The 27,658-nt window shown below is 38.5% G+C and overlaps 1 protein-coding gene across 3 annotated transcripts in view; it reads right to left on the bottom strand.

Moving 5' to 3' along the window:
- Positions 1–27,658, bottom strand: part of LOC139462498 (TNF receptor-associated factor 6-like) — a 114,266-nt gene that overhangs the window by 40,239 nt on the left and 46,369 nt on the right. The window contains exon 1 of one of the 3 annotated variants that reach the window (XM_071244255.1): positions 24,010–24,230. The exons of 1 other annotated variant lie outside the window; for it this stretch is intronic. The gene's annotated coding sequence lies outside the window, so the exon portion shown is untranslated. Of the gene's footprint in view, positions 1–2,769; positions 2,825–24,009; positions 24,231–27,658 lie in introns of those variants that run through there. One more of the 3 variants, XM_071244257.1, reaches the window with a different exon arrangement.

The following is a 27,658-nucleotide window of genomic DNA, read 5'->3' as shown; positions in this document are numbered from 1 at the left end:
CCGGTTTTAGAAAGGGATATGCAACTGTGGATAATATGTTTGTTCTTCAGTCACTTTGTCAAAAGTACCTTAGTAAACCAAATCACAGATTTTATGCAGTTTTCATTGATTTCAAAATGGCATTTGACTTAGTTGATAGAGAAAAGTTATTATATAGGTTATTATTAAATGGATTTCATGGTAAATCATATAATGTTCTACAAAGTATGTATAGCCGTGTAAAGGCATGTGTTAAAATCGGTAGTAAGTATACTGAAACATTTTGTACAACATCTGGTGTTCGACATGGGTGCCTGTTAAATCCCATATTGTTTATAATTTTTATAAACAAGTTGACTGATGATATAAACATGATAAAGGAAGATTCAGACAGGGGAATATTTGTAAATCAAGATATTGAAGACATTTTACTGCTTTTATTTGCAGATGATGTGGTGTTGGTAGCGGATTCATTTATTAATCTTCAAAAGCGGCTTCAAAAGAAATTGCCCCCAAACACTAATATCAACAACAAAAGGATTCATAAAATATCATTATCATTATAATTATTATTATTATTATTATTACACCGCAGGTATCCAGGTACTAGTATCTGCCCAATGCGGTTTTATTTGGTCCCCGACCAGAGGATCTGTTTAAATTCCTGTTATCATTCTCAACTCCCTAGGGAGTATACAAGCCATGCTGCCTAGGGGCACTAGAAGGTTTTTACATACACCACACATATCAGGTACCCATTTACTGCTGGGTGAATAGAGGCACATTTGAACTAAGTCACTTGCCCAGGGTGACAACACAAGTTTTGACACTTGTGTTTCAGTGTATGTACGTATTCATGTTTCCACCATCTGGCCTCTACCATCGGACGAGTGGGTTCTTTTGAATGCATATGTCAATGGCCTGTAAACACCATATTTTATTGTGTATCATATGCACTTGAGTTTGGGGGCAAAATAAGAAAACTGCAATGAATGTCATCTAAAGGAATGATCAATAACCTTGAAAAACACACTGCCAACTCACATACCGGTACTCTCATATCAAAGGGGCACAGTCTGTTGCCCTCCTTTTAAGACACAAACGAAGTAGAAGTCTTTACGCTCTTGATTTTCACAATTGGTACAACACACACGTATTTTCTTGGAAAAGACTCTGACAAAGGAAATCATCAGTGAAATAGTCAGTGAGCCTGACCATCTGATCCCATTAGTCGCCTAACATGGCATGGGTTGCTGAAGACCTACTCTAACAAGTGGAGACATCAATTCAATCAATATATTGTTGGAATGACATCACACGACTTTCTGTGACATCATTGACAATGGATGACTTCATCATTAATTATTTGCATAAACATCTGAATTTTAAAAAAAATGCCAAATATGGGTTTCTTGATGGCTGTTTCCAGCTGTGATAAAAACATTTAGATCACAAACATAACGGTTGCCTTTTTGTCGATCACTATAGCAGGTTGCATTTAGATGGTACGTAAGTTGGATAAAACACTCCTCCTCGGTACTGGTCGAAAATGTAAAACTTTTATAAAGCTAAGGAAAAGCCCTCGCTAACGGTTTTACGTTTTCAACCAAAACCTTGGAGTCATGTTTTATCTTTAATATATAACTTTAGTCATACCATGACAGATTAACTACAGAAATAGGAAATATTTTGATTAGTATATCAGCCATGTCAGCAGCAACATCAGATTATTTAATACTGAAATACTTGCATATATCATTGAGTGTATGTATCATGGCTCAAATTAATGAACTTGATTTAGTTGGTTGGTTTGTTGTTTAACGCCGCACTCAGCAATATTCCAACTATATGACGGAGGTCTGTAAATAATAGAGTCTGGACCAGACAATCCAGTGATTGACATCATGAGCATCCATCCACGCAATTGGGATCGATGACATGCATCAACCAAGTGAGCGAGCCTGACCACCCGGTCCCGTTAGTCGCCTTTTACGACAAGCATAGTCGCCTTTTACGGCAAGCATGGGTTGCTGAAGACCTATTCTACCCCGGAATCTTCACGGGTCAGAACTTGATTTAACTTGCACCAGGTGTATGTTGACATGAAAACCCAGTTGCAACAGACAAAATTAGGTTGAACCCTTGTCCCATGAATGTATCAAAGTTGAAACATGGCCAGTCGGCTGCCTGTGTCACATTAATTAATGACATAATGCTGTATCCATAGTTTCCAGTACCCACAGTTTGATGATGTCAAGCCCACAAAAGTATGACAAACTACACGTAACACAGAGATTAGAGATGTAGTGTGGTAAATAAACCTCAATGGTATTAAATGTGTTCAAAGATTGATGTGTGTCAAGTAGACCCAAAAATTTAAAGTTTTTTTACTCGCACTTGGTGCATGTCGACATAAATATCAGGGTGCATTTATTAATAAAAGGTTGCACTGAAGCATGTTCTATACAAAGCTAAATCGAGCCTTGTATATACACATATTTTGAAAACCTAGACATGAGACATATATATATATATATATATATATATATAAGGATATATATATATATTATATAAATCATTTTGATAAGCAAAACCTATTTCCTCCAATATGTATTGAAATTCACCCATTAACAATTAAAATAATGATAAATTAATTATCAATATTGAAATTATTCTTCAACACAAATGTCACAACCTTTCCAACCAGGAAACAAATTAACTATGAACACTTAAAAAACCCTTGTATCTCTTATATAAACTGGTTCCAAGGAAACATGAGCCCCAACTCACCAAACCAGGAGAAAAGGTCTTTCTCAAAGTGTTTCACATACTGCCAAGTGGATAAATCCAGTAAAAGAAATAAAATCGATCCGAAGATGAAAGAGAGAGAGTGATGTAGAATGAAAGCCTGGCTGCAAGTGTGTCACACAGCATATCACTACTTCCTGGTACAGGCAATCTGTAGTCAAGCAGGTAACACTCACTGACGTGACGTGAGGTGAGGTGAGGTGACATGGAGTATACTGTTTAAGATTATGAGTAGCTGCTTCTCCTAGTCTTTTCTTATACCAGTTTTATAGTACAGTAAACTACGGTTATAACAAACTCAAAGGGACCACTAACTTGAGTTTGTTATAACCGTAGTTCGTTATAAGCATTTATACAGTATAACAAAAGCAAATAGTCGGGACAAAAAAATCAGTTTGTTATATCCGTCAGTTCGTTATAATCGTGTTCGTTATAAACATACTTTACTGTACTAGCCCACTGAGATACCATGACACAGTTTAACATGGATAATATTTTATTGTTATTGAACTGTCCCCTTACTTACCAGGTAGAGTAAAAACAAATACCATTTTTTAACGTTTTTTGGTAAGACAAGGCGAGGGGAGCGTACTGGTAAACGTCTATCCTCTTGACAGACACTACACCACTATGCCATGAAGGTGGTAATCACTGATTAAGTCTCCCACAACCAAAGCAGGATACAAAACATTTATGATAGTCTGCATAGAAAATACATCAATTACAACTTGTTACCAAATAATTATACTCCTTTTTATAATCTGAAATATTTGGTAGGACTGAACAGCCTTACTGGTATACTGCAATATGTTTTGGTGTTCCGGTGTATTGGGTGAAAAAATACTACAAGTTTTGTTATGATTTGTACCGTTTAATCTAAATTCTACACAGAAATTAATTCACAAAGAATGTTTTGGTTCCAATTACCCAACCTGCCCATTAAAATGTTTCCAACCCAAACGTTTATTCACTATTTATTAACTTGACGTCTGCTTCGCCTTATTCTTGATTGCCAGTTTTCCAATTGTAATGAAACTCATACAATCACATTTATCGTCTGTGTCAGTGAACACTTTGATAGTTTAATGCACCGGTGCGAGGACTAGGCTATGCTAAATGATTATACACTGTAAAGTGCATTGAGTTTACAAACTATTGACATGAGAAGAATGTTCTGCTTTTCTCAAAAACATCAGGCGAAGTACTGTTCCATCTGGGCACAGTAAAAAAGTTGGGAGTGAAAACAATGATGACTATATGGTGGAACTAATCATAGTGATGGTGGACACGATTCCAAGCCAATGGATGCAAATGCAGACAGGAGAAACAGTCCACAACGGCCGCAGTCGAAAGTAAATAAACAAGCATGAAATACTCACCCCCCCTGCCAATATGACATGTCAGATGTGTGCAATGCATTAGCCCCATGTGAACTATGTTCACTGGGCCTTTTTGTAAAGAAATATAGTACGTTTTTCAAGATCTGCTCCAGAAACGAGGACTACCACCATTTTCAGTCTAAATCAAAGTTGTTGCCAATGCCATGGAAACTCGAAGAATAACTTTTAAAAAAAATCCCAAACTATCAAAAGGCACCAGTTCACCACTAGACCTATCAATGTGCAAAATATGGTGAAGAAATATGGTACGGTTTTCAAGATCTGCTCCGGAAACGAGGACTACTGCCATTTTCAGTCTAAATCAAAGTCGTTGCCATGGAAACTCGAAGAATTTTTTTTAAAATCCCAAACTATCAAAAGGCACCAGTTCACCACTAGACCTATCTATGTGCAAAATATGGTGAAGAAATATGGTACGGTTTTCAAGATCTGTTCAGGAAATGAGGACTACCGCAATTTTCAGTCTAAATCAATGTCGTTGCCATGGAAACTCGAAAAATAACTTTTTTAAAAATCCCAAACTATCAAAAGGCACCAGTTCACCACTAGATCTATCTATGTGCCAAGTTTGGTGAAGAAATATGGTACAGTTTTCAAGATCTGCTCCGGAAACGAGGACTACCGCCATTTTCAGTCTAAATCAAAGTCGTTGCCATGGAAACTCGAAAAAGAATTTTTTTTTAATCCCAAACTATCAAAAGGCACCAGTTCACCACTATATCTATCTATGTGCCAAGTTTGGTGAAGAAATATGGTACGGTTTTCAAGATCTGCTCCGGAAACGAAATGTGACGGCCGGACGGCACCCATTCCTATATCCCCCTTCCACTTCGTGGCGGGGGATGATAATGGTTCTCATGAAAAGAAAATTAAAAAACGAAGGGCTAATAAAGTATGTGTGGGTAAAATATGATTCCAAGACTTCACAGAATGTTCTTCACAACCTGCATATACCCACAACTACAAATATACAGCTTTAAAATATAAATTTGAAATGCAAACTTTGGAAAAGAAATTTATTATGAAAGAGTTGTTCTGTCACTTGAACCTTTAAGTGAGTGGGTGAGTATGGTTTTACACCGCTTTTAGCAATATTCCAGCAATATCACGGCGGGGGACACCAGAAATGGGTTCACACATTGTACCCATGTTGGGAATCAAACACCAGGTCATCGGCGTGACAATCGAAGGCTTTAACCACTAGGCTACCCGACCACCCCTGAACCTATAAGACACAAAACAAATGAAGACATGTACCTGAGAATATTTGGTTTCTAAAAAAACATTAATTTCCCAGAAGATACAGAACATGTCATGAAATGATACATCACATGATTTTAAGATGACACAGAGCATAGCATTCAGTAATTATTAGAACTATATATTTTGGGGGAAAAATATTCTTACCTACCTACCCTCATTTTGAGAGTGCTGTAACCACAACATTCATAATTGTTCTCCTTAGTATGTAGAAAATAGGATCTGCTTGTACAACCATTGTGAATCACTTTGGCTCCTAATATACTAGCACATTTATCTGGCTTCAATCTGTAAACTACATTTGTATAGCTTTGTACATACAGGTTTGAATAGCTTTTCCTGTTAATTGTTAAAGTTAATCTCTGCAGCCAGTGCGTGTCAAAACATGGGGTTGTGTACTCGCGGCCAGATGACCACGGAGTACGCTGACCACTGTGTCGGATTAATGAGACTGATTAATGAGTGATTTCGGTAATTCGTTGCAAATTAGGTGTGTCGGAGCCGGAGTGCGAGAATGTCAGATTAACGGGACTAAATAGCGCTGAATCAATCGGTTCCCATCATTTGTGTCGGATAAAGCCGAGTGTCGGATTAACGAGACTTGACTGTATCTCAATACACATCAGAATATCAATACCTGTATCGCAATATATTGCAATTCAAACCTTTTTGGCAAGACACGTACAGCCTTAATAATTGGACTGCACGTACAAGTTTATGGAAGCTTACAAAATAATTCTGACTTAAATATAAAAAATGTATTTTAGGCTTTTTCTTTAACTATCTCATCAGCGTTTAAATATTAAGGGGCCCTTGGGTCCTTGAGACTTGGTGCTATAGCCAGAGCTCCAGATAACTTTTTGAGCAATTGAGTTTTTACTCAAAGGTTTCTATCTTAATTAGGACATACATTTTTCATTGGGTTTTTCCAAATATGAGTAAACATTCAGAGATTAAAAAAAAATAAAATAATGTTAAGATGTATATAACAATGGGCTTGACTTAGAAAAGCTCGTAATTGTGTTTCGGAAATAAACTCCATTGTATGCATGCTGAAAAAGTTTTATTGGGTATTTACCAGTGCTGTTTTAATACGTTTGATTTTTTCATTTAATGCATACATTTCTGTGGGCAAGTTAATTGTTATTTATTGGGTTTTGAACATTTTTTTGTGTGTTTTTTTTTGGGTGGGGTGGGGGGGTAATTTACGCAATACGCATCTTATCTGTAGCTCTGTACTGCTTTTAAATTCAAGGACCTCCTAAATTTTTAACTTTTAACATATGGTTTATGACAAGAGATCGTTTGATTGTCATGAATGCTTTTGAACACCAGTCATGCTACGGAAGGAATGTCTTGTTTTAATTTAGATGAACTGATATCAGAATAACACTGCAGGAATATTCAAGCTCTGTCACAACAGAGAAATTGATCTTGTATCAACATCTCCAATAAAGGTCAATAACTCTTACAACAAGGACACAGAAATATTTTACTGCGTGTAATAAATCTCAAATACCCCGTCTCTTAAAATCCCAACCTGTCTAGGATCACAGCGTATTGGGTTGTCGGCCACAATCAAGATGAGCACAGTATTTATAGAGGCACGCTGTCTCGTCTCTTCACAGGCACCCAGCTAAAGAATATTCAGCAACCAGGAAGTATTGGGTACTAGGTGTACACAATATCTTAAGGACTCTCTATTCGTTTTCAGGTATCTATTAAATTGTCTGAGTAAGCTGACGCCATGTGATTCAACAAGCTAAACAAGGATCCCCCATTCACCATGTTCTTGAGTTCAATGTCATCGTAACACTTGCCATGTAATCCGGATCTTATCTTAATCCTGATGTTTAATTGCACTTTAATTTCATACATCATAGCCAATCGTTTGTGAATGCATGTTAGTCACGTCATCCTAGTTCCTGAAGTACAACTGCAATGTGATTAACACATCTTATCCAATTGTGCGCGAATGAACATTTGCCAACTTGTCAAGATCTGAATTAAATTCTAGAAAATGTGTGTGGTACTGAGCACGTAGTGATCTATGATCCATACCATCCGGTTACGATGACACATAATCAACCAGGTCACACATTGTAAACGTCACACGAAGATCCGGGATAGAATCGGCTTTAAACAACCCATTTAAGAGGTGACTAACAGGTTGAGACTCGCTAAATTTGTTGATGCATGTCATCGTATCCGAATTTGTGTAGTTCAATGCTCATGATATCAATCACTGGATTGTCTGGTCCAGATTCAATCATTTACAGACCACAGTCATATAGCTGGAATATTGCTGAGTGTAGGGTTAAACAACAAACGTAAACATTGTAAACATGTCATGAGGATGGGGTAGGATGGGGTAGGATGGGGAAGGATGGGGTAGGATGGGGTAGGATGTGTAGGATGGGTAGGATGGGGTAGGATGGGTAGGATGGGGAAGGATGTGTAGGATGGGTAGGATGGGGTAGGATGGGAAGGATGGGGAAGGATGTGTAGGATGGGTAGGATGGGGTAGGATGGGTAGGATGGGGAAGGATGGGTAGGATGGGGAAGGATGTGTAGGATGGGAAGGATGGGGAAGGATGGGGAAGGATGTGTAGGATGGGTAGGATGGGGTAGGATGGGAAGGATGGGGTAGGATTCAGAATTCCCACATGGACCCAAGAGACATGACAGCAGAACCACCCTTTCTGATGGGCTGTTGAAAAGTCCAAGTTATTATTACATCTCTGCATAGATGAATGTACAGAATAACTAATTCAAGAAAAACGAACCTCTCGGATAAAGGTTATATGTAATTATCGGATTAGTAATCTGTTTAAATGCATCACAGGCTAAATGTTATTTTTATTATAAAGTAAACTGGGGCGGTCGGGTAGCCTAGTGGTTAAAACGTTCACTCGTCACGCCGAAGACCCGGGTTCAATTCCCGACATGGGTACAATGTGTGAAGCCCATTTCTGGTGTCCCCCGCCGTGATATTGCTGGAATATTGCTAAAAGCGGGCGTAAAACCATACTCACTCACTCACTATAAAGTAAACTACCGTAATTATTCTAAAATGATGACACTTTTGTAAAAATACAGTATATTATGTGTCAGTGACCAGGTTAAGTAACCATTTGTGTGTATATTTCTCACAGCCTTTCATGTAAACCTCCATCTCCAGAATACACACCTTCAAACTGATGTCACTTGTACTATCATTCTTCAATGGAAGAGGTTTGAGGTTATCCGACTTGCAGCTTGCAAGGGTGAAACAAGCACGTAATGTCTTGAGGTTGTATTAAAGCCATGTGTTAGACTGGGGCATTGTCTCTGGGTTGTTAGGAAAGTCATAAACTAATACACTGATATACCAGGGAATATCTAGGATTCTAAACAAAGTGCCCTGTTTGTTTAAAATTGGGACTTTCTTAAACATGTTAAAAGCCCTTATTTTATCAAATTCAGGGGTACTTTAATACATCATTGAATGCAAAAATGCAAAACTACATAAAAAACTCTTCTTGTCAATTGCTCCTGTTGTCATTGAAATGAAAAGCCATAACGTTAGTTATTACCATTAAAACATATCTTGGCAATATTGTATTCCAATATTCACTGACAATTGCTCCAAACTAGGTCCAGAAAGAACATAAAAGTATAGCTATAAGGTGGACGTTGAAGGCCATGAATCAAATGCTAATTTCTGAGAAGATAATCAGTGTTACATAAAACTTTCTGCTTCCAGTCATAAACACATTTATAGTACCTAATACATGTGCCACTCAATGCCAATTCCTCCACTATTTCTATAGACACCAGATAATATGACAGGCCAATACAAACAAACAACAAACCTCATTGGATTCCTAGTGTGTAGCTGGATGGGGTGAGCACTGGCTTGTATTGACCTACTTTGTCAGACCAGGAAGTAAGGGGGCACCTGTTTACTATAAGAATGGGGCAACTGTGTAAACACATATCCTGGTCACAATGGTTCTCAGACTGCATTTGGAGAGATTGGAAAACCTATCCACTGTCCACTTTGTCATAACCCCGTAATGGGTTATTGGGCTGGGACGGGTACCTTGGGTTCTTGGGCCGGATGGGTACTGAGTAGGACCCGGGTACCCAAAGGACTACCTGGACCCGTGGTTAGTCACGTGGTTAGTCACCTGATACTGTAAAAAGCCGCGTTAAACTCACTCACCTGTTCCACAAAGTGATCCTAGAGCTAAGACGATCCTAACTCCCACAATTCAACATACATTTACAACAGTCGTAGAAGTAAGATTACTTTTCGGAAGGAGGCCCATATGCCTACTGAGGTCAAGTATAAAGAAATAATAGTGAAACAGCACTGTAGCTCACCTGGATATGTCAATACTTTAAAAAACAAAGACAGACACTGAACAAAGGTTGCTATCCGTAATGACATTAACACTGATTAAAATATTTTCTGCATAAATACTAAAAACTAACACTAAAATCTAATGAACAAGGTATGACATCATCATGAGGAGATATATGCCAAAGTTAACCTGTGAAGATCCAAGTTAAAATAGGTCTGCAGCAACCTATACTTGTCATTAAAAGCGACTATGATTGTAAGAGGCGACTAACGGGATCAGGTTGTCAGGCCTGCTGACTTGGTTGACAGGTAGCTGGGAAGATGGTGTGTTGATTTGTGTGGGTGTGGTTGCAGTGGGTGTTGGTGTAGTAGGTGTGTGTGGGGTGTGTGGGTGTGGGGTGTGTGGGTGTGTGGGTGTGGGGTGTGTGGGTGTGAGGTGTGGGTGTGGGGGGTGTGGGGGGTAGGGGGAGGGGGGGGGGGGGGGCTGTGTGTGTGGGGTGTGTGGGGTGTGTGGAGGGTGTGGGGTGTGGTAGTATCAGGTGTATTTGTGTGATCAGTAAGTCCATGTGAATAACCTGCAGTGAATACAAACAGACATTCTATGTAACAAGTTGTATTCTCAGGTGACAGAACATAGAGCATACAAGGCCGAGAAGTATATTGTCTCATCACTGACATGTGGATGGCTAAAACTATTGTTCATCATGCTCTGATGCTCATGTGCCTCTGTTCTCGTATCATATGGCTTCATATCAGGCAAATCAAAACACAAATAAACCACCTCAGAATATTAGGCGCATCTTAAAAATCTCAACTTCTAACACTTAACCAGGTGAGGTGAGAATAATTGCACTTATATAGCGTCGTACATGCATGTGTGTGTGTGTGTGTGTGTGTGTGTGTGTGTGTGTGTGTGTGTGTGTGTGTGTGTGTGTGTGTGTGTGTGTGTGTGTGTGTGTGTGTGTGTGTGTGTTGTGTGGTTTTTTTTGCATGCGTGAGTGCACCACACACATGTGGGGCTATGTGGCCGCTTGTACTAGTCTGGACTAATGCCAATTTTATAGTGCCAACCCACAGAGAACCCATGCTGCAGTTTAACATGAATACCCCACTCAGACACAGTATACTTACTTCAAGCCGACCAGTCCTTGTTTTATCTCCTTAATGCCGAGCGCCTGACAGGGTAACAACAATACCATCTTTGAGTGTCTTTTGATATGATGTAGCCGGGGATCGTACCCCGGACCCTCCCCTCTCTGGACCAATTGTCTACAACTGCATGGGCTGCATGACACTACAGCTTTACATATCAAAGTGACAATATCGCTAGCTCTCTGTGAAGTTTCACTGACCGGACTTGGAGGATCAATACGCCAATGGGAATTGTTTTTCACGGTTTAGGATATTTCCTCAATGAAAGTTTAAAATTTTATGACTTACGTAAATCTAAATGTGTAGACTCATCCAAAATGAAACCAATAAAAAACACATGAATGGATTGTGCAAGACGTGACAATGTGACAGAGGTACAAGGCTAGACGCAAGGAACTCTGGGTATTAAAGTGATTGACTTCATATGACCAAGGCATATTAACATTGTAATCAAGCCTTTGATAAACACTAGCTTCTAATCTAGTTGGCAATTAGTATTTGGTAAATCATCAGTAAGAAAAACGTTTTGCAGTCGGTATGTAAAAAAGTTATTCTTGTTTGAATTTCACACTTTCCAACTTGACATATACTTTAGTTGCGTACATATCCACATGTCATATCATCACCAATTAGGTTATGCTGCGTTTCAGTACAGCCGCTACAAGTGATGGTACATGTACGTGAATTGTAAAGGTCTTCAGCAGCACGTAAAGTTGGTCATAAAATTGTTAATTTTGACAGCAACGCTAGTATTTCAAAGGTTCTTATTTCCTGAAAGAGATGAGAAATTCTTTTCAGGAATATGTGAAAGAAAGAGGTACAAACAGATTATGTCATCAATTATATGTACGTCATTGTACATATCAAAATACAAGAGATGGCGATCAATAAAATCATTTTACTATTACAACACATTTTCCTCTCATGCAAAATAAAAATAACTTACAGTGACTAAATCCAGCTAGCTTTGACAACAATCTGATGAATAAAACAGATAAAATCAAATTCAGATCAGAAAACCTTCAGAGAAATGCTTGTGTGTTTGGGGATGGTAAATATCCTGTATTAGGAATAAACACTATGTATTCCTTATGCAGGATATTTACCATCCCCAAACACACTTGCGTGATAACCTCTATGTCTCACAGATTGGAATAGAACAGTCCTTATTACACTCAGACCCCAGTTTGCCTCCAATATGTTTCTAGGTTTGACAGCAGTCGCAGCAATAGAAATTGCCACTAGTCCTATAGTCCTTGCCAAATTGCCCAATGTTAAGGTATCATAAGGACTAGTACATTTTAGAGTGTCTTGTCGTATGATATCCGAGTTTTAAGCAGAGAGGACCCTTTTATAAATTTTATGTTCACTGATTTATTCCAACTTTTCCACACAATGTCGGTCTAAAAAAATAAAATAATAATAATAAATAGTAACTTCAGGTCTTTCTTTCTTTATCTTGTGCAATGCATGGTCGGTAGGGTTAGTGTAAAACAAGTACAACACAATGACATAATGTGGTCCAAATTTAGTATTGATATTGGTTTGTCACAATAAAACATAACTAAACATGATGATTTACCATTTCAAGTATATTTCCTGTTCTGCTAGGCATTTCTTTATTTGCATATATTAAGATTACCATATATTTTCTCGTAAATAATGCTGGAAAAAGCAATCAGCTGGACACACATTTTCTCCATGATCTACTGGTGATTTAGTAAAACAATCACTCAATGACATAACTTCACAAAACTTACACTTACATACAGTTGACTGCTATTGTCGGATACTTTTAACGTATGGAACACTTTGACCAATCACCATTGAATCTTTCCACGAAAACATAATGACATATAACAGTCTAACCACAACATATATGGCTTTTAACAAGTCAAAATGAGGCAATTATGATATGTGTACAGTGTATACATCTTCTGTCCACCGAGATTCGCTTCAAGTCGTCATTAGTGGTAATCAGATCCTGGCTGCTGTAAATAACGGTGAGTCAGTGAGAGCCAGCGATTAGTCAACACATGACTTTGCCAAAAAATTAGTGTAAACAATATTGAATGAAATTTTGAATAAAATTAATACATTAGATTACAAACAAAAATCCAGATATACAATGAACACTTTTTATAACCAGATAATGAAACAAAAGGACTAATTTGCATACTTCAGTACACAATTTATTGTCATGGTATTTCCTATGTTATGTGCTCACGGTAATGCTTTTGTTTTGGGAGGGAAGTCATAAGAACTCATTGTTAGTGTATGATGCATACTTCCCTCTACACAACTGTATTTTCCAAAAACAAAGTGTCCTCTCTACTCAATACGGTAACATGTTTTATTATTATAGAGGGACTACGTACTAGCAGGAACCATAATAAAAATAAATGTTTTTATGTTTAATACTGTAAATCTGGAAATTCATGCATCTCAAAATTAATACGAATGCTGACCCCTAGCCAAAAAAGCGACTCCCCCCAACCCCATCCCCAGTGGAATGATACATATCCTTACCTTAATCCAATCAAACAGCACCGCTAATAAGCAGTGTATAGAGCACTTCCGTAAAAACAATAAACAGTTTATATGTTTACTCTGTTTACTGGCATAAAGGAAGTTCAAAGACAATAAAATAATTGAACCAACAACAGTTCACTGATTGAATTGGTATGTGGAGAAGGTGTCAACAAGTTTGACACGAGTGGGTAGACCTCATGACCCCAGCAGTGATAACTCACCAGAACCCCATTGTGCAATTCCTATTCTCTGAATGACATTGTTATATACTTGTTACAAACCATGCTTGTGTTTATATTATAAGCAAGGATAAGATTTATCATGTTTATGGATGAAGAACTTCTTTATTACAATTAGGAGTGACGTTTCAGTGTTGGTTCTAACACCGTTATCAAGCACGAGTGACCCAGTCGTCTAAGGCGCCGCGATTCACAGTGCACAGTTGTGTCCCTTCGGCACTCCAGAAACCTATGATTGTGGCTTCGAATCCCTGTTTCTAGGTTTGTCAGCACCATACCCGTGTTTGTGGGTTTCACCCAAGTGGTAAACATTCAAGACCTGCATCACTTCGGGCTTTCCTCCAACATTAAGCTGACATGCCGCGATATAACTGGAATAATGTTAAAGAGGCACTGATCTAACGCAATTCCCCGGACTGGTTGTTGCCTTTGTTATTGTTTCCCCCCCCGTGAGTACCCGGATGATACGCAACGCAACTGAGCGTGACCAGAGACTGGGCTACCGTCTGCAAGGACAGCTAAATAAACTTGGAGGCTGGAGGCAATATTTGTTTTACGCATTTTTGCATAAACACTGATTGGTTAACTGTGATCTATAAAGATTCCGACAAAGGGCGCATGTTAATTAATTTCTTCAGCCTAAACAAACAGACAAAAAGAACAGCGGAGCTCATCTGATGTCGTCATTTGGAAGGGGGCACGGTGGCCCAGTCGTGTAAGGCGCCGGGATTCGCTGTGCAGAGTTGCATCCCTTGGGCACGCCAGAAACCTATGATTGTGGCTTCGAATCCTGGTTCGCCCCGATTATGTTTCTTGGTTTGTCAGCACCATACCCGTGCTCGTGGGTTTCACCGAAGCGGTAAACGTCTGAGACCTGCATCACTTCGGGCTTTCCTCCCAAATTAAGCTGACACGCCGTGATATGACTGGAATACTGTTAAAAGCGGCGTTAAACCCAACTCACACACTCACTCGTCATATGGAAATACCCCAGATGGTTATAGTTTAATACTAAAAAAAAGTATCCATGCAGTGAAAGCATTTTCGGATTTCGGCGATAATACGATTACTACTCCCTTGTTGTCATCCACGTTTTCTCGTATAACCCTACACTTGTGTATTTGTCGTCATTCACTTGATGCTCAGTTAATGAATTTATTACAGGTACAATTAGTGGTAGCACCACTTAGATAACCTGATAAAGGTTCCCATTTGGCATTTATTGTGTCTGGGGTAATTATTCAATCTAAATCCAGGTTTGAAGTGAGGTGAAATGTGTGTTATGTAATATTCACGTGGCAGCCCAGCAAGAGATGAATGATCAGTTGATTTACTCTTTTTTTGTAAATCAACGGATCGGTCCTAGTCATCAAAGAATTAACAGAAAATACGTTGATTGATTAATCACTGTTATCTTGCACAGTGGATATGTCAAAAGGGAGTGTTTACATGTCTAGGTTTACTAAAACAAAGGGAATACACTCACATCATGGCGTGAAGTGCCGATGTAAAAACAACATACTTTGTTCAAAGGGTTAACTGATAATATGTTGATTGATTGATCATTAGTATCTATCACTCAATGGATATTTTAGGAACCGTGGACGTTATGAAAATAGTTATCACGTGGGCTTTCTCAGCCGACCCTTGAGACTTAACACCTATGTGAAACACCAGAAACAATCCAAGTGATCAGTTGAGAAACGAACACGTATTATAATATCCCTAAACGATATATATCTTTTAAAATATTTGATTGTTACAGAGACACGTGAAATCGAATAAATTTCTTTGTACAGCTGCAGACAAGTGGGATATTGTTCCTTTGTGTGGATATTCACGGATACATTCCTCGAACAAGGAAGCTGCCTAAAATGTATACACATAAATTTGGTAGGTTGTAATATTATGGTATTTGCATTTTGTTTTCATTCATTTGAACAGATTCGTTCTTGTTTCTCTACGTCTTGGTTGGGAAATTCTTCAATGTGCAATAGACGTTGTTTTCACAGGTCTTTTCCTTTGTAAGCGTGTATATATTACCAGTCAGTTTGTAAAATGTGATTCCCTCAGGCAATTTATAAAATGTGTAAATAATTCAGTCATTTTGACTAAAAAATCTGTCCAGATTGATTAAGACGATCAAAAGGGCCTACACACATCACAACAGATTATTATGTAGGATTAGAAGCCAAACAACATAGAAATGTACTTTTCAACGTAACATTTTCAGTCTCTTGGTGATGACATTAAACATCCAAATGTTTGGAATTCATTATCATAATAATACAGATGGAAATGTTTTTCAGTCACTTTGTAAAATAACTGAATATTTAGATGTTTAATAAATTTGTTACACATTTTGACAGTAAAAAGAATTTACACACTATAAAAAAAGCAATGCTCAGGTGAAATATTTACTTTGTGTTGCAAGTCAAAATAGTGTAAACGAAAATCGCAAAATTACCAAGCAAGTGACTTATCAAAACTTCGTCACCATCACCGATGCTACCCACAAAGATACCTACATTTCCTTATTATCTCGAAAACTGTATTTCATTTTGTTGATCAATGTGACCATACGCCCTTATTACTACAGGTACCCATAAAAGTGACCAATGCGCTTACGAATGGTGCAGCAGAGGTCGAACTAGTCTAGATTTCTGCTATACATCCGGGTACGCACTGGGAAAAAACAATAACAAAGGCAACAACCAGTCCCGGGGAACTGCGTTAGATCAGTGCCCCTTTAAAAGCGGCGTTAAACCCAACTCACTCACCATGCTCACTACCAGTAGGGGTTGCGGGCCAATGAAACGAAAAATACAAATGAGTGGCCTTATACATCATGATTCTACCTGATCAATGGTTAGGAAAACATTGGACTTTTTCACAATAGTAGGATGAGAATGTGTTTGTTGTTTTACGCTGAAAGATTTCAGCAGCAAATAACTGAATCTAGTGATGATATAGTGTGAAACAATTCACACCATTTGGCACATGCAATCAACCAAGTCACAAAGTCTGACCACCCGACCCACTGAATCCTAGGATAAGCATAACACTGCTTCCCTATTGGTAGGCAGGAAGAGAGACAGTCTTGCATCTTTCTGTTTCCAATTCTCGACAGAGATAGTGGAATTCATCACCAACGCAGTTTTAGTTTTAGATAACAGATTCATATACAATGTGGTAAACTTTCCAATCGTCCATTTTAATAGGAATATAACTAAACGTTAAAAAAGTTAAGAGATTAAGTTTTATCAGGGATAAAGTTAAAGAGATTGCCGTCTTTAAAAGATTGATATGAGGCCCATTTGGGGGTTTTATGCCTTAATGTTTGAAATAACGTCCACTGAGTAAACTGTTCCAATATTACTGGATACATACCATCTGGTGCTTTTGTCCTTACACTATGATGTGGGTTATAACACTAGCAGTCATCACTCAAACTGACCTACATCAGCGTGGGATAATAGCTCCTATTTACCATGTGTGCAGATATTAGCCATTTATGCATATTAGGCTAAGGAAAGCAAACAATTCCCGGAAAGCTAGAGTGACTTTTAAAGGGTGTGCCATCAAAGTGTCACACAGGGGTATGATTAAGGACCAAATCATATTCTGAAGTGGAGGGCTAGGATACTTGAGAGATAATATTTTCTTCAGTTAGTGCTTCAACTTTCTGAATGGCCAACAAGCATCACAGCTTCTACGTTCTCGGTCTGAGTTAGCAAGCATAGACATTCTGATTCTGTATTTTGAAAATGAATTTAAATGTCTAGTTCCAAATGTAAATAAGAAAGGCCATGTCATTATACTGTTGAGGATATCTATACACCCTGGCATTTCTAAACAACATGGCATCTACACAAAATAAGAGTCATCAGGAGATGACATATCCCCCCGGTCTGGTGCAATCCAGAAATGGAGTTTGGCTACTTATACCCCATTTTTTGTTCACTGCCACTGGATACCTTCAGTACAATGAAGAAATAAATAATTCTGATTAGTATTTTTCAAACATCGTATGAAAGTTGGAGCTTGGATATAAGTGGTTATTATAAAAAATAGTTAGATGCAGGGAAATTATTAATCATACTCGTCCAAATAACATGACTGAACAAGCTGAGGTGTACTGAACTTGCAAAAGTCCTATCCAAATAAAAAAAATTCTACTTAGCTAACAGCATAGCAGGACTAACTTCTAACACAGACTCTTACTCAAAAGGTCTGAAACTGAGAGTTTTCAGAACACATGGATTAAATCAGGAAAGCCTAGTTCTATCCCTGCTGCCCACAGACACCCTCTTCCCTCCACACACACAAGGCTGTGACATATCGATACCTATCACACAACTAAATATGGGTTTACCTAACTCCCAACAATCCCCACCAGTCCTGCTGCCCACAGACACCCTCTTCCCTCTACACACACAAGGCTGTGACATATCAATACCTATCAATCCCCATTAGTCCAAACTAAACATGTAGCAAATAACCAATCACATTTATTCATAATTAATTCAGTACACCCCGAGCCTTCTCAGTAAGGAATTCGTTTAAATCAAACTTCTACTTCCTGGTCTCAAATAATCAACTGAATAGGAAAGTTATGCTTCTTCAACCAATGGCAAAGCTTCTTGTTCGACTGTGAAAACCACCCGAGTCTGATCAAAGAAATCCTTTTATTATAAAGTCTAAAGGACAAGGTTCAGTAAGGTTTGATTTTCTCCAATATGAAATTACAGAAGAGACTGTTGTGGCGATTCAGGCATATCTTTTTTCTGTCAAATCATGTTGCTGAATGCCCAGGGTCTTATGCGATGCACAAATGTGTGTCAAGTACACGCAAGTGATGATAATAGAGCAGAAAAAGGATACATTGCATCCCAAAGGACGCACAATGATGTTCATTTTACTGACAGCGCATCAAGAGCAGTTATGGGCGTCATTTCATCCATCAATTATGACCACTGTCTATATGATCATTGATTCATTCCAGGCTTTAAAGTACAGTACACTACACACATTTCATTACAGGAACCTCAAATTGCCTGCAAGGACCCTTAAAATTAATTAACTGAGGTAAAACCCTGATGTCAGTGAGTGAGTTGGGTTTTATGCTTTTAGTGACATTCCAACAATATCACAGTGAGGTACGCCAATATTCAGCATGACCATGACAAGCTAACGCTTTAACCACTAGGCTACCCTAGACAACCCTATCCAACATGTGTAAATCAGGATGAGCCCTAGTGTCAGTGAGCTGAACAGAATGTCGAAGAGGGAGTTGGTGACACCGCAGACTTGCATTGTCTTGGATTGACCGTTTGTTCATGGGAGGAAAAAATTGATATACAAAACCTGCGGCCATAAAACACTGTGAATATGAAAAAAAAAAGTAAGCTGGCATTTCAGAAACACTGGCTTTGAGACTTCCAGTGGCCACATTCAGATAAAAAAAAATCACGGCGGGGGACACCACAAATGGGCTTCACACATTGTACCCATGTTGGGAATCGAACTCGGGGTCTTCGGCATGACGAGCGAACGCTTTAACCACAAGGCTACCCGACCGCCCCACAATACATTATAAAAGTTGGCTAGAGATCCCCAGCAACCAAAGTTAAGCCACCATACAAAGTGAATAATATGGAACTTAATGTTAGCTATATAGCAAATATAAGATAAAATCTCTTATAAGCATGCAAACTACACATAGTTTCTCAGGAAACTTGTCCCCATTGAAGACAGGATGCACAAAATCTAAAAACATGTTGCAAGGGAAGTGACTCTACAAAAAATAATTAATGTGCACCAATAGATCAGTATATCTATGATAAACTTGCAAAGTTTTATTCATGTAACTTCAGTAGCTTCTGAGAAAACTTGTCCCAATTTCACCCAGTAGGCATTTAGTTGAAAGCATGGAGCAAGGGCGTTAACTCTGTAAAAAAATGGAATTTAAGACACCAATTTTTGAACTCATTTGACATCATGACCAGTATTAGATCAGTGTGTAAAATCTTATTTCTTAAACAAAAAATAGCTGTTTTAAAACATTTATCCCCTCTGAGAAGTGGACGGATGGACAAGTTAAATCAGACTAGTCATGGCTGGTTTATCGTGGTATACAACTACTCCTTCAAGATTTTCCCTTTATGTTTGTTGTTAAAGTGAGTGAGTGAGTGAGAGTGAGTGAGAGTGAGTGAGTGAGTGAGTGAGTGAGTGAGTGAGTGAGTGAGTTGGGTTTAACACCGCTTTTAACAGTATTCCAGTCATACCACTGCGCGTCGGCTTAAAGTGGGAGGAAAGCCCCAAGTGATGCAGTTCTTAGAGTTTATCACTTCAGTGAAACCAATGAGCACAGGTATGGTGCTGACAAACCTAGAAACATAATTGGGGCGAACCGGGATTCGAAGCCACAATCATAGGTTTCTGGTGTGCCCAAGGGACGCAACTCTGCACAGCTTGGCCACCTGTGCCCCCATTTGCTGTTAAAAGCTACACTCAGGAATATTTCAACTCTGTGACTTTATCAAGTCTGGACCAGACAATCAAGTGACCGATATGAGCAATGATCCACGCAGTCAGGGTACGATGACACACCATCAACAAAGTCACCGACCCTCGGATCCATTAATTCATGTCTTAGGACCATCAAAAGTTGTTAGGAGCCAATTCTAACCCATCTTCCTGTGGCAAGAGTGTTAACTGACTATAAAAGTCCAGTTTCCATCCTTGCCGAACTTTGCTGCTATTATGGAGTTACAATTTGGCTGGACTAACGAGTCTATGCATAGTCCAGTCAAATCGCAGCCCGAAATCTAAATCAAGTTCGTAAACTGTCATGAAGATTTCAGTCGATTGCAGGATTTGCAAAGCATGTGCACCACCAACTCTTTGTCAGCAGATATTTTCCAAATATTTTCATGTTTTCAACGAAGTTGCTCACGTGATTTGATGCATTTCGCGATGTAAGACCCATTTTATCACAATATAGATCTTGATTATCGATCAGGTCGTCCTGACTGGGCGCTATCATTTTGTGTGAAGCAAACGCAAGAGACACGAGAGGTGGAGTCTGATTGGTCCATAGGTTAGGCTTAGAACTGGTAATAGCCACTTAGTGGCGCTACGATCGATCCCAGTAATTCCAGTCTAGTTCGGCAAGGGTGGAAACTAGACTTTTAAAGTCAGTTAACTCTCTTGCCACGGGAAGATGATTCTAACCTGGAATCCCAAATGTGGTCGACTTCTGGACAAGTGGAATGTCCAACCCCAAATACAGCACACACAGTATAAACAGTAAGCTCAGCTAATAGTAGTCCATACCATCACAGTGAAACCTACTAAAATGATATCAAGAGCCAAAGTTGAGGCGAGTACTCAAATTGGTTTGGCAAAGATTGTTTGAAGGGATTTATCTAGTACTCAAAACTATACATGAGCCCTATGCAGGCAAATCGGGGGGAAACATTATTTTTTAGTTCAAAACAGGAATTGAGGTCTTCATTCTTTATTTCAGAAATATTTTAACATTGAATTCAATGAATTATTCAATCCATAAATAACTAAGCATTAAAGCCACTTCCTCTCTAATGGTCCTGTTATCAGTAATAAGTAAGCTAACAAGAATTGGGAAATCTTATATCTGGGACTTTTTACTGACATTTACTGCAGACTTGGAGCCTAAAGTCAGCCACAGAGCTGGTCTAGGTTAATCAGTGTACATTGTCATATATGCTGTCTTAGTCACACTAGCAATGAAAACCTATCGATAAAAGGGTCTAGACTCAAGCTGGGTTATGCTGGGTCAATGCATGACTGACAAAAACAAAACCAGCTGTTATATTATTTAACAGACTCAGAGATAGTGTCTCTAACAATACCAAAATCATGACAAAACTTGGCCAAGGGCTAAGTTAACTTGTAACGGGTGTGTGAGGTGGATCTGTCATGTCAGTTGATATAGTTCTGCATGTGTAATATTCATATTAACATTGATCAGTGATTACATATACCGCTTCAAGTGCTCAGATATGTGGTTTGACATATTAGCTATTAGAAATACATGTACAGGCCATAAAATATCCTATTCCTGTCATGGGATTCAAACCACAGAAATCCTCATCCCAATCTCATAAACATCAGATCTTAGTTCTTGCTACCACTAAACAAAGATCTCAAGACATCCCATTACAGGTCACATCAGAAAGACCTTTGCAAACTCTGACTGACCAATGAAATGACTAACAAGAAGTCGACAATAGCCAATCAGAAAGAAGCTTTCTTGATCTATACAGCACTAGTTTCAAACAGGAGATCCAGTGAGCGATGTTCTGATTGGTCATATAAAAGGTCGTTCTGACGTGACCCATAATGGGATGTCCTCAGATCATTGTTAAGGGGAAGCAAAAACTAAGATCTGATTATAAAAATAATTGTCGACATGACCTAAGAGTTTAACCCTGAACAGTGTTAACATATACTGCTTAGGGTGCTCAGATGTGTGGATAGATATGTAAGGTAATACAAATATATGTACAGCCTGCATAGGCCACCACGATACGGACATCATCTGTTGGTTGTTTTTTTGTTGTTTAATGCTGCATTCAGCAATATTCCAGCTACATGACAGCGTTCTGTAAATAATCAAGTCTTGACCAGACAATCCAGTGATTGACATCTTGAGCATCGATCCACACAATTGGGATGACATGGATCGGATGACATGCATCAAACAAGTCAGCGAGTCTGACAACCCGATCCCGTTAGTTGCCTCTTACGACAAGCATAGTAGCCTTTTACAACAACCAGGGGTTGATGAAGACCAATTCTACCCCAGATCTTCACAGGTCTCCAAATTTTTTAACTGCTTTCTTACAGATATTAATAATAATAATAATAATAATATTAAGTCCATAAGAACGAATATGATTCCACTAACCAGGTGATTGCTCATGGTGCTACATTATTATTACCCCGATCAATGAATCAGTGTGCACTTGATTTTCATTCTCAGCTCCCTGGGAGGTATATGACCCAAGATGCCTGGGAGGTGCAAGGTCATTATACCATCTCATCCTTCTGGGTACCCATTCACTGATGGGTGAACAGAGCCATATTTTGAACAAAGGCACATGCCTATGGAGACAACACACATGCAACGTGTGATTCAGTGTGGGGCAGGACTGAAGCCCTAAAAACTCTCTGGAGGCAAGCTTCCAAAAACAGTCACCTATGCCACTACTCACCTGATTTATGACCTGTGTGCATAACTTTGAATACTACAAAGTGTAAACTGGGTCAATCTGATCATTACTTTGATACGATACCTTGTTGTGTCAAGATCTGAGGACATAGGAGGTTGTGTCACTGTCAGGTGTTCCTTGAGTGAACTTTAATTGCTCAATCTAAATGAAGGATGTGTGGGTTCTTGAACCAGTCAGTTTTCTAACTTGATTCCGCTTCATTTATCACGTTTTGAGTTTTGAAAACGAAAACCCAAATAGAAAACAAATGTTCTTATGTTAGTTTTCTCTTTTGGGTGTCATGTCATTTTTATCGGAAACAACAGGGTGTATATTATATCCAAATCAATATCATAGCAGGGCCTTTCTTTGTTACATTAGGAACTGACGGTTTAACTTTTGAGATACAGAAATCAGATACCATATGCTTGTCAGAATGTTTCGCTCATTCATTACAACAAGTTAGAATCCTCTACTCTTATTGGCTGATTTTAAAGATCACCTGACCAACCTCTTACGGAGGTGTCCACAGATCTTTACGCATGATGTATCATATCGGAGTAAAAGGTCTGATTTCAATAAAATTGTTAACAGTCAGTGATATGACAAGTTGATGACATCACACATTAATCAGACGTCAGGATGACACAGTATCTTATCTTCAAAGAACTCTATTGTTGAATGGGATCTTTCATTTGAATGGCATTTGACCAAACAGACCACTGTAATAAACTTGCATTTGATGTATATCCCCGTAGCTTTACTTCTAACAAATTATTTGACGTCCTAATGTCCACACGAATTAATATGGAAACAACATGAAAACCGAAAATGCTAAATAAAGCTGTAACTTACAAATAAACAAAATTAATTTTAAATGAAAACACATAATTGTTTGTTTTCATAAGACAGCTCCAAGCATATACACCGCCATACATAACGCCAGTTATATGACGATAGGGAATTGAAAGCAGTATTTACAGTTCCGTGAATTTAACACGTTCGCAGACATGCCTTGGCGGTAAAGTACACACCTGCTATGGTGAGAAGAACTTGCTTGTCATCTTTCGTACAGAGACGACATCAGGGTCGGGCCTTCGGTTCTGTTATTTCTGTTATTCCCCCCTTGTCCATTTATGAACCGGGGGGACGATGCCGGGGAAGTCCATTTAAATACACCTTGGGAAAATGTCAAATAAACACTTATCCCACTAGGCTACTTCGAAGTTCCTGGTTATAAAAACCCACACGCTCCTTTTCGACTAGTTTTAAGGGGACATAACTCTCATACATTCTAGTTACTTACGTACGCGATTTCTATTTTTAGAAACAGAATTATTGGCACGTTTCTACGAGTTGTTCGTATTATCGGATTCAAACCTTTTGCCGAATACATTTGCAATTAATTAAACACATATTGGTGTACTTACAGATAAATCATTTGGAATGTTTTCAATGAAACGGTTATGGTTGTATATAAAAACATATATGAGAATACAATCTTCATTGAAATTAGGGGGCACGGGTGGCCAAGTCGTCTAAGGCGCCGGGATTCGCTGTGGAGTGTTGCGTCCCTTGGGCACACCAGAAACCTGTGATTGTGGGTTTGAATTCCGGTTGGCCCCGATTATGTTTCTAGGTTTGTCAGCACCATTCCCGTGCTCGTAGGTTTCACCGAAGTGGTAAGTGTTTGAGACCTGCATCACTTCGGGCTTTCCTCCCACATTAAGCTGACACGCCGCGATATAACTGGAATACTGTTGAACGCGGCGTAAACCCAACTCACTCACTCATTGATAGTGAGTGAATTCGGATCACGTCTACTCCAGCGCGGGACTCCAACAACGGACGTCTGTTGTGCCCTTAAACCTACAATGGTCTTAAGTCTACAATATTCATGAGTGGGCGTGGCTTGTGTATGCACACGACACTTATTTCGTACGCACTGCTTCTCAACTGAACCCGGAAGTGCATCGAACTTCTGCCGTGTTGTGACAACACACAGCGTGCAGTGAGACTGCATTGTTTGCGGTACAGCAGAACCTGAAGAAACTTTCCTCAATCTGTAAACTATCATTATTTTATGCAAAACTAAGAGGAAATAAATCAAAATGTTTGTAAAAAACGTTCGTGTATTTTGTAAGCAAGTGGGGAATTTTAAGGAATTTTCTTCCCAGTATCACCTTCCACGTTGCCATTGTCTCATGAAAAATAAACACTGGGAAATGGGCATTAAAATAGGAAATATTCCTTCTCGTAAGCAGTGTGTCATAACTCCCGTATAGCAACGTATATATCAAGTATAACATTAAATTCAAAATTCAAATTCTAATCCAGGCTGGTAGTGTTCATATTCATTACATATATATGGTTAAATGTCAGTGGTTTTCATTCCCCATCAGATAGTTTGAAGAGGACCAGAAAGTGATGTGTCACCCCCACACAAGATGATTGATCAATATCAGTATTGTATATTCATAAAAATTATATTGAATTCGTTTTTGTTTTGTTTGCAGGTTTTACCAGTTGGAACTGGTGTTTATATTGGTGTTCATGTTAGGGTCAGATAAAGCATATTTTTTTTAATCAATAAACTGGAATTTAGTTTTGCATTTTTGGTATGCATTAGAAGTATTGTATACAGGCTACTAGTATGGCTCCTTGTAATTCTATACACATTGTGGGCAAGTCTAGATGAATCCAACGTCAAAATGTTCTTTCTCTTTACATAATCTAGAAATTATTATTTAAAACTAATACGTTTTGCCTTCGAGACTTGTGCAAATGTAACAGGCTACCCATTGTACAGGTTAGGCAAATTAAACAGTACAAATGTCTCAGTTGGTTTATAAGACATCATTAGTTAATGTAAGTGTTTGGGACGTCCCGTGAAAACATAAAGTAAAGTGTGGCAGCAGTGAGGTAGTTTGTTTTAATGCTGCTATAAGCATAATGCCAGTCACATCACTGTAGAGGGCACCAAGTGTACACATTTGCATGTGGGTGGGGTGAAGTCACATACCAGTCAGCAGGACCTGTGCCCTACATCTGTGTATATTATTAGTTTTACACTCACATCTATACATAGGATGTGAAGCACGTGTGTTACCATGAATAGAACACCTTCTTTACATCAACTTATACATGCATTTTGTCTGCTGTTAAATTGTGTGTTCAAATCTGAAGAAAGAAGAGGATACTCCTATGTAGGAACTAAATAATGTTTGTGTAATTAGAGATGGTGTAAGCTTCACATTGGCTTTTAGTTTGTGACACACGATTGGACATTCATGCAATGATAACTTAATACCAGAAAAAAGTGTATGTAGCTGAACATAGATAAGCTGTTCAAGGTACATTTGTCAAGGTTGACATTGTGTGAGAAGTCAGATTGTAGACATCCATCACCTCCTGGGGTTAGTTGTTGGTGTATTCACTTCACATGACAAAAGAAATGAAGTTCATTGAAGGTGTTTTATTACAAAAATACAAAACACCCTATGTATATTATTGATGACAAATCTGAGGCACATAAGAAACAAACAAACAAACATATAACAAATTGTTAGCTAACAACAACATATGCAAACTACATGATCATATATTTTTGATATTTTTTTCACTCTTGTTTATTGCTATATTCAGCCATGTTCCAGCCACCTGTATGCAAATTCAGACCAGACAAATCAGTCATTCCTATTATGAGCAACGATCCACACCATCGGGGTACGATGACACACAATCAATAAAGTCACCAAATCTAACAACCAGATCTATTTAGTCGCCTGTTATGACAAGAATAGATTGCTGGGGTCCTGGTCTAAACCATATTGCAACAAGGTAGACTAAATGATTATTATGTTAAATATAATCATATGTGGTATTCAAGCGCTTAATTTGGTAGACACAAATATATTTTTATGGCTGTTGAAATAAGTCAGCCAAATATTCTAACACACAAGAAATGCCAGATGAATAATGATAGCCATTGGCTCCTTAACATCAAATGAACATAAACCTGGAGGTTACATAAATATGACAAAGACCATTATACACATCATTTTCATGGGAATTAAATGTTTTCAGAATGCAAACCAATGTAACTAGCAAATGTTTAAAAATACTTGCAAAATCAGAAACATTTCCATTTACTCAAAATGTCTTAAAAAAACTACCATGTACTTCAAGTCCAAACCATCACACAATTTCTTCGTCCAAATATAACCCAGTCTCTGCATTACACAAGTAATACAGTTAATACAACCATGTGTCCCAATAACCTCAAATGTCACCTTGAACATTGACATATATAGCACTAACATTTAATGTGGCAGTATTTGTAAAGATGTACATATATAGTTTCATGTCTACAGGGGGCGGTCGGGTAGCCTAGTGGTTAAAGCGTTAGCTCGTCACGCCGAAGACCCGGGTTCGATTCCCGACGTGGGTACAATGTGTGAAGCCCATTTCTGGTGTCCCCCGCCGTGATATTGCTGGAATATTGCTAAAAGCGGCGTAAAACCATACTCACTCACTCACTCACTCATGTCTACAGAGAAAACCATGCCTCATACAATAATTAAAATGTGTTTTGCAAATATCAGAACACAGACCTTAACCTTTAATAATTTTAACCAAAGCCTAAACAAAGCAAGTACACATAATAAAGAAGGCATATACAAT

The sequence above is a fragment of the Haliotis cracherodii genome, unplaced genomic scaffold (genome assembly GCF_022045235.1).
Source record: "Haliotis cracherodii isolate W230 unplaced genomic scaffold, xgHalCrac1.p SCAF_15, whole genome shotgun sequence".
Lineage (NCBI taxonomy): Eukaryota > Metazoa > Mollusca > Gastropoda > Lepetellida > Haliotidae > Haliotis > Haliotis cracherodii.
The sequence above is the reverse complement of the archived record's forward strand: the minus strand, read 5'-3'. Positions and strand labels throughout refer to the sequence as shown.